General features: G+C 37.3%; 1 long non-coding RNA gene across 1 annotated transcript in view; it reads right to left on the reverse strand.

Annotated features, from left to right (window-relative positions):
- The window catches only part of LOC131383600 (uncharacterized), a 123,847-nt gene extending 118,161 nt beyond the window's left edge, over positions 1-5,686 (reverse strand). Inside the window, exon 1 of the long non-coding RNA XR_009213748.1 lies at positions 5,601-5,686. This is a non-coding gene — a long non-coding RNA (uncharacterized LOC131383600). The remainder of the gene's footprint in view (positions 1-5,600) is intronic.
- Between the last annotated feature and the right edge of the window lie 2,167 nt (positions 5,687-7,853).

A 7,853-nucleotide genomic window follows, 5' to 3' on the forward strand; every position in this document is an offset into this window, starting at 1 on the left:
TAAAACAAAAGCAGGGAATATGTGAATAAATTATGAAGAAAAATATTTTAGAATTTTTTTCAAATTAGCTCACCAATTAAAAGACAGACTCTAAGGTTAGATTTGAAAAATAACACAAACAAAATATGTTGGGCCAGGTGCAATGGCTCACACTTATAATCCCAGCACTTTGGTAGGTCAAGCCAAAAGGATCGCTTAAGCCCAAGAGTTCAAGACCAGCCTGGGCAACATAGCGAGACCCTGCCTCTACAATAAAAAAAAAAAAAAATAGCCAGGCATGTTGGCACTTGCCTGTGGTACTAGTTACTCAGGAAGCTGAGTCTGGAAGGTTACTTGATCCTAGGAGTTCAAGGTTACAGTGAGCTCTGATAGTGCCATTGCACTCCAGTCTGGACAATAGAGTGAGACTCCATCTCTAAAAAAAACTTAATTAAAAAAATTATAAATAATATGTTGGCCACAAAAGACATACTTGAAGACACAGAAACATTGAAAAATAAAGAACGGATAAACACATGCTAGGTAGCTATGGACCAATAGAAAGCAGATATAGCTATCTTAATACAGAGAAAATCAATTTCTGAAAAAAGTATCAAAAGAGAACAGGAAAAAACATAGAAACTGAAAAGGAGGAAAATGAAAAGCAGATATAAAAGTCAGCATGGTGTTGTGCACCTGTAATTACAGCCACTCAGGAGACTGAGGCAGGAGGATCACTTGAGTCCAAGACTGGGATCACTATGTTTCCCAGGCTGGTCAAGCAATCTTCCCACCTTAGCTTCTCAAATTATTGGGAATACAGGTGTGAGCCCACCTCACCCAGCCAAAATAAAATTAAAAAAAAGAAAAGAAGACATAACCATCAAAACACATATACACTTAACAATACAATCTCAAGATATGTAAAGCAATAAATAATTGACCTAACTCTAAGGAAAAACAGATTATAGCTGGAAATTTTAACAGACTACTTTCAGGAACTAATAGATTAATAAAAAAGAAAATAAGAGATATTCAATGCAGTTAACAACCTCAAACTTTTAGAAATATATAAACTCTGCCAGGCACAGTGGCTCAGGCCTTTAATACCAGCACTTTGGGAGGCCAAGGTGGGCAGGTCACCTGAGGTCAGGAGTTCGAGACCAGCCTGGCCAACATGGTGAAACCCCATCTCTACTGAAAATACAAAAATTAACCAGACATGGTGGTAGGTGCCCATAATCCCAGTTTACTTGGGAGGCTGAGGCAGTAGAATCACTTGAACCTGTGAGGCAGACGTTGCAGTGAGCCAAGATCATGCCACTGCACTCCAGCCTGGGCAACAGACCGAGACTCCATCTCAAAAAAAAAAAAAAAAAAAAAAAAAGGAAAAAAAGAAGAAAAAAATAGATAAACTCTACATTCAACAAATATGGAAACACATTCTTTTCATGTGCATGTAGAACATTTACAAAACAAGATGATTTATTAGACCATAAAGGTAGCCTCAATAAATTCATAACAAATTAAAACTTAAAAACAAAATAGTTGCTTAAAAATACTATATGCATCAAAACTAAAAAGCATATTACAAAATAATACTGTTTTCCAACTAAATAACATTTTAAAACTTGATTTTTTTAAATTAATAAATATTGGGAATTAAATGTTAACAGGGATACATGTCAAAATTTGGAGGACACAGCTAAAGCAATGCTAAAGGAAAAGTTATATTTTTAAACAAGTCTTTTTTTTATTTTTTGAGACAGAATCTCTCTCTGTTGCCCAGGCTGGAGTGCAATGGCATGATCTTGGCTCACTGCAACCTCCACCTCCTGGGTTCAAGCAATTCTCATGCCTCAGTCTCCCAAGTAGCTGGAATTACAGGCATGCGCCACCACACCAAGCTAATTTTTGCATTTTTAGTAGAGACAGGATTTCACCATGTTGGTGTCTGGTCTCAAACTCCTAACCTCAAGTTATCCACCTACCTTGGCCTCCCAAAGTGCTGGAATTACAGGTGTGACCACTGCACCTGGCCACACAATTCTACCAAGAAGCAAGAAAGGTTATATACCAGTGAGATTCAACTCAAAAAATTGAGTAAACTATAACAGGACAAATTTTTAAAAGCCAAAAGGAAGGAAATTATTACACAGAGAAGGGTAGATAGAAATTAATGAAGTAAGGGGCAAAAATAAGAGAAACTTAACAAAACTAAAGGGCTATTTTCTTTTACGACTAATAATGTAGCAAACATCTTGCATGACTGATGAAGAAAAAGAAAATATTTAAATGAATAAAATAATGAAAAGAATAGATATAATAGATTAGAAAATAATTATAGAAATATTATTAACAATTATACACTAATACATTTTATGGCCAAAATGAAGTGGATAAATTCCTAGGGGAAAAAATGACAAAATTGGTGCAAGAAAAAACAGAAAATTTAAATAAGCCAATAAGCATGAAAGAAATTGAAAAGGTAGTCAACAAAACCTCCCCTCACAAAAAGAAAACTTTACCTTAAATAATTTACAGAGGAAGTCTAGCAAACTTTGAAAGTACAGTTAACTCTTACATTATTATACAAGTTGTGCCAGAAAATAAAACAGGTTTACATTTTATTTTATGAGACCTATGTAATCTTGATTTCAATGTCAGATAAGAACCTGATAAGAAAAGAAAATTACAGGTCTCTTGCCCTTAGAAATGTAGATATAAAATTCTTAAATAAAACAATAGCTAACTGAATCCTGATCAAATGAAGTTTATCTCAGAAATGCAAGGATGGTTCAATCTGTGAAAATCTATCAAATCAATTTACCTCACTAGTAGGCTACAAGAGGTAAATTGCATTCTCTCAAATGATGGAAAAAGTTTCAGATAAAAGTCACCACTTAATTATGATTTTTTTTAAAATCCCTAGAAAACTAGGAATAGAAGGAAACTTTCTTAACTTGGTAAAAGTAATACACCAAAGCCTTTAGTAAACATTATAGTTAAGAAAAAACTTTAGATATATTCTCTTTAAGATAAGAATAACATAAGACTGCCCACTGTCATTACGTCTGTTGAACATTACAAGGAAAAGTCCTGGCCAACCCTACAAGAGAAAAAGAAGTAAGAGAGGTAAGAATTAAAAGGGAAGACATAAAAATTGTATTATTCACCTATGTAGAAAAACTAACAGAACAATCAGGCAAATCATTAGAACTAATAAGAGAGCTCAGCAACACCACAGACTAAAAGAGAAATGTACATAGGTCAATACCATTTTTCTACACTAGCAACTGGAAAACTAAGATGCTGTGGGCCAAACGCCCTCTAAGGCCTGTTTTTGTAAGGCCCCCACCAGCTAAGAATGGTTTTTACATTTATTAAAGGGTTGTAAAAAAATAAAGAAAAAGAAAAAGAAGAATATGTAACAGAGACCTTACATGGCTGCCAGGCTTAAAATACTTACCATCTGGCCCTTTACAGAAAAAGCATGCCTATCTCTGCTCTAAACTAATGATAACTGCCTAGGAAACATCACTTTTTAAAATATAGTATTATTCATAACAGCAACAAAAAATATATAGTAACTGAAAAGTTACTAAGTCAAGAATTTATAAATCCTCTGATGGAAAACATTTTAAACTGTAACAAAGGATGTACAAAATGAGCTGAGTTAGTGGGGAGCTATGCCATGCTCTTGGATGGATTCCCTGAGTTCTCCCCCAAATTAATCTACAAATTTAGTGCAATTCCAATCGGACTTTTAAAGAAATTCAATAAACACATTCTAAAATTTATATGGAAGAAGTATCCACCAAAAATACCTAATTAACTTTATTTGTTTGTTTATTTATTTATTTTGAGACAGGGTCTCACTCTGTCACCCATGTTTGAGTACAGTGGTGCAATCACAGCTCACTGCAACCTCTGGCTCCCAGGTTCAAAGGATCCTCCTACCTCAGCCTCCCAAGTAGCTGGGACCACAGGCATGTGCCACCATGCCCAGCTAATTTTTTGTATTTTTGTTAGAGACAGGGTTTCACCATATTGTCCAAGCTGGTCTCATACTCCTGGCCTCAAGTGATCTGCCTGCCTCAGCCTCCCAAAGTCTTAATTGACTTTATAAAAGACTGAAGAGGGGGACATACTCTAGCATATATTAAGATATATTTAAAAGCTATAATAATAAAAGCAGTGTGGTAACGTACTCAAAAACAGACAATGACCAATGGAACTGAAGGAGACTTCAGATATACCCTCATGCATATGTGGGAATTTAGCATATGATAAAGGTGGCACCATAAGTGAATGGTGGAAAGTCTGTTTAGCAGAAGCATGGGGGAAACTTTTTTACTATAAGAAAAATAAAACTCAATCACCACATAACATCACAAACAAAGGTGGACTCAAGATGGACTAAAAAATTTAGGAATGAAAAATAAAACTATAAAGTCAAAACAAGAAAATGTTGAAGAAAATCTTTGTGACCTACAGGAAAAGGACTCCTTAAACAAAACTTCAAAAACATGAGCTCTCAGGCAACAATGTTAAAAAACTCAATTACATAAAAATTAGGAGTTTTTGTTTAACAAAATATACTATAGATGAAGTTAAAAGATGAAATGGGAGAAGACATTTGCAATGTCTAAAACCAAGAAGGTTTTAGAATATCTCACCCTAATTTTCCCTCTTATCCCCATTTCTCATTTCTATTATCTATATGGCTGAGATAATTATCACCCAATATTCAATGACAAAATCAGAGATAGGTCTAGCACAAACCATTGGTGAAAATATGACCTGAAACCAAGAATTATGATTAACCTCACTCTCTGCCTCTGAGGTCCATGGGTGGATAAATCATATTTCACCAAATCTGAGACACTCTTTGATTGTTATGATGTCATTATTTTACGTCGCTAAGGAAGAAAAGCTGCCAATTAATGATATAATGCTTCCTTGTCATGTCAAATTTTATTTCATACTTTTGCAAATGCTTTTACTGCAAGAACTTTTTTTCAAGCTATGAATAGGGCTTTAAATAATTTTTTAAAAAATATTATTCTTGTCATATGTATAAAGAAGGAAAATATAAGTAAAACAAACTGGTTTAAATATTCCTAAAACTTTTTATATTCAGAATGCAACCCTTCTAGATTATGTTTTAATTCCAACTTGTCAATGCCCTTATTTCTGCACACAGTCCCCATCAAGAGTGTTGGAGATGGAACTTTTCTTGTAAGTGGAACCAAGTGAAATTGCTCATTAGACTGTTTTTGACCAAAGGATGGCAAACTTATGTGATTCAACCTAAAAAATTATTGCTCTCTTATCTCCAGAATTTTCTTCCAAGCTGGTTGAAGTTTTGACACTAGTGCTCTCTTGTTCTCCCCAGAAGATATCAATGGAAAGTTGTTTTAAAGACAATGACCAATGACCAATGATCAAGATATTACTGCTCTTTTTTCTTTCTTTCTTCCTTTCTTTCGTTTTTTGTTTGTTTGTTTTTGTTTTTGTTTTTTGTTTTGCTTTTTAGAAACAGCGTGCCACTATGTTGCCCAGGCTGGCCTCAAACGCGTGGGCTCAAATTGTCCGCCTGACAAATGGCTCTTAAATACCTTTTTGACTGAAAACATCGAGAGGCTGCAGGTGTCCAGTCATGCCACCAAGAATAATATCCAAGGTCATTCACGCACAGGAAGGGAAAATTCTGCCGCCAGTTGGCCAGGAGCCATTGAAAGATGTCCTGTGAATTATAAGAGGTGTTCTAATTTAAGAAGTGTTAAGCGGAGAGCCATCCTAGAATTAATAAATACAGTATGATATTCACAATAAATAAATCATATTAATAAGTGATGGCAAGTGTTTTCAAATGCATTCAGTAGAAGGTGACACGAGTGCTGCGGATGCCGTCAGTGCCGTGCCCACAGTCCCCTGTACTCCTCCTGCAACCCACAGGCAACCGATGCTGCTCACAGGGCAAGTCAAAAATTCCAGGGAGCTGCTACCCCTGGGAGTAGCTGTCAGCCAATGATGAAGACAAGTTAGAAGGAGTTAGAGATCAAATGCCTCAGCTTCCTCACTCTTCAAGGAAGGGACTCTGAGGCTGGTTCTTCATCAATTCTGAGAGCTCCCCAGGGGGCTTGAGGCCCAGTCACCCACAACAGGAGCTGCTCAAGATCACATCATCCACTGCTTCCATCTCTCCCCTGTATCTCTTCTCTACTCTCTTGTTGATGCTTCTATTTTTAAATTTAATTTAATTTAATTTAATTTTTTTATCTGTAGAAATGAGGTCTCACTCTGTTGCCCAGGCTGGTCCCGAACTCCTAGGATCAAGCAGTTCTCCCACCTTGGCCTCCCAAAGTGCTGGGATCGACCCTGATGCTTCTTGAAGTCTCCCCAAAACAACTTGCACTGAAATCCTTGTTTCTGGGGAGATGCAACCTAAGAGAATTAGCAATTTCATCAAGGACCTTGCAGCATTTGGCCATTGTCTGACACAAAAAAGTCATGAGCAACCCTCCCCTCAACATTAGGATTTTCCTGGGGTCTGAACCAGAATGTTACCCCCTCCTAACTTCTCCCTGCACTCCCAGTTCTCCCAGTCTTCCCTTTGAGTTCTCGGCTTCTCTCAACCCCTCCCCATCCCACCATCTCTACCTCCCATCATTCCTCATTATTCAGTCTACTTAACTCTTCTTCCCTCTGCTGCCCCCAAGAACTGCATTGTGGGATGGTATGAGCAGAAATTCCCCATACTGATCCTGACCCCCAGTGGTGGAGATAAGGCATGTCCACAAGTTTCAAGAAAAAAATAATTAAATTTAAATAATATTAAACGAGCAAGTAATTTTATCCCCCAAGACGCTTATATTTAATGGTCAACATACATCAGAGAAGGCCAGGTGCAATGGCTCACACCTGTAATCCCGGTACTTTGGGAGGCCAGGCAGGTGGATCACCTAAGCCTAGGAGTTTGACACCAGCCTGGGCAACACAGGAAGATCCTGCCTCTACAAAAACAACAAAAACAACAAAAACATTCATCAGAAGTAAAAAAGAAGCAACTCCAAAACTTAGAAGATGCTTGTGATGACCTCATGCTTGCAGATGATGACTGTTTAATGATACCTTATCAAATTGGTGATGTTTTCATTAGCCATTCTCAAGAAGAAACACAAGAAATGTTAGAAGAAGCAAAGAAACATGCAAGAGGAAATTGACACCTTAGAATCCAGAGTGGAATCAATTCAGCGGGTGTCAGCAGATTTGAAAGTTCAGCTGTATGCAAAATTTGGAAGAAACATAAACCTTGAAGCTGATGAAAGTTAAACATTTTATGGGCCGGGTGCAGTGGCTCACACCTGTAACCCCAGCACTTAGGGAGGCTGAGACAGGTGGATCACCAGAGATCAAGAGTTCAAGACCAGCCTGGCCAACATGCGGAAAGCCCATCTCTACTACAAATACAAAAATTAGCCAGTGTGGTGGTACACACCTGTGATTGCAGCTACTCAGGAGGCTGAGCCAGGAGAATCGCTTGAACCTGGAAGGCGGAGGTTGCAGTGAGCTGAGATCATGCCACTGCTCTCCAGCCTGGGTGACAGAGTGAGACTGTCTCAACAAGAAAATTATAATACTTTTAAATATTTGTTTAGTAAACTTGAACATTGTTTTAAAAAAATGTTCAGAATGCAGGTAAAGTCTACATGTAGCCTGCTAGCAAATCCCTATCTTTAACTGGTCACGTAGGGTTATTAGGTTTGCAGATAGAAGATGTCAACAAGCAATGGTGCCTTTTGAACTGGAGGTGGGGGAAAAAACCCTGAAAAGTTAAAACATTTTTTACTCTCCATTCTGCAATTCTT

This window comes from Hylobates moloch, unplaced genomic scaffold, assembly GCF_009828535.3.
Source record: "Hylobates moloch isolate HMO894 unplaced genomic scaffold, HMol_V3 SCAFFOLD_5, whole genome shotgun sequence".
Classification (NCBI taxonomy): domain Eukaryota; kingdom Metazoa; phylum Chordata; class Mammalia; order Primates; family Hylobatidae; genus Hylobates; species Hylobates moloch.